This window comes from Capsella rubella, unplaced genomic scaffold (assembly GCF_000375325.1).
Source record: "Capsella rubella cultivar Monte Gargano unplaced genomic scaffold, Caprub1_0 scaffold_499, whole genome shotgun sequence".
In the NCBI taxonomy this organism is placed as follows: Eukaryota; Viridiplantae; Streptophyta; class Magnoliopsida; order Brassicales; family Brassicaceae; genus Capsella; species Capsella rubella.
This window is the reverse complement of record NW_006238452.1, coordinates 1041-1745: the sequence shown is the minus strand read 5'-3', so window position 1 is coordinate 1745 and position 705 is coordinate 1041. Positions and strand designations below refer to the sequence as shown.

General features: G+C 40.9%; 1 non-coding gene across 1 annotated transcript; it reads left to right on the top strand.

The window, feature by feature from the left end:
- The first annotated feature begins 153 nt into the window (after nt 1-153).
- LOC111829423 lies at nt 154-272 on the top strand. Its single transcript, XR_002832894.1, has one exon. It is a non-coding gene; the product is annotated as a 5S ribosomal RNA (ribosomal RNA).
- Nucleotides 273-705: the final 433 nt, after the last annotated feature.

The window sequence follows — 705 nt, the reverse complement described above, 5'->3', positions numbered from 1 at the left end:
GAAAAAGTGTTCGGACATGATTTTTGAATCTTTCCCGAATAAAAGAGCACGTTGAAGCTGGCTGAAGCGGTACACGTATCAAGTGGGACCCATTACAAATGATCTCTTGAATCCGCGGTAAAAGATATATGCGAATGCATGCAATGTACTAACGGATGCGATCATACCAGCACTAATGCACCGGATCCCATCAGAACTCCGCAGTTAAGCGTGCTTGGGCGAGTGTAGTACTAGGATGGGTGACCTCCCGGGAAGTCCTCGTGTTGCATCCCTTTTTTATTTTTATTTTTCTTTTAGCCTCCCATTTTTTTGTAAAACATCTAGTACCACTACAATTCAAATTTTGTTTCTCTATTGACGTTGTTAGATTGTTTATTTTTGCTGAAAAAACTACAAGGTAATCGTATGAAGATGGATGCGTCCCGGGAAATGCTAAGTTGCAGTTTATTCTTTATTATTTTCGAATCCAAAGACGCTAATACTTACGGAAAGCCGTAACTTTGAGACCGTGAGGACCTATTCGGCCGATAATACCTTTTTGGAAAGCTCTCGGAAAGTTATAGTGTGGCAATGGGTCTTCGTTCCATTGTGCCCCATTTTCGACCCCAAATTTTGAAGTTTAAGGTGTTTTCGGGAGGTTTTTGTGATTTGGAGGCGATTAAAGTATCGAAAAAGTGTTCGGACATGATTTTTGAATCTTTCCCG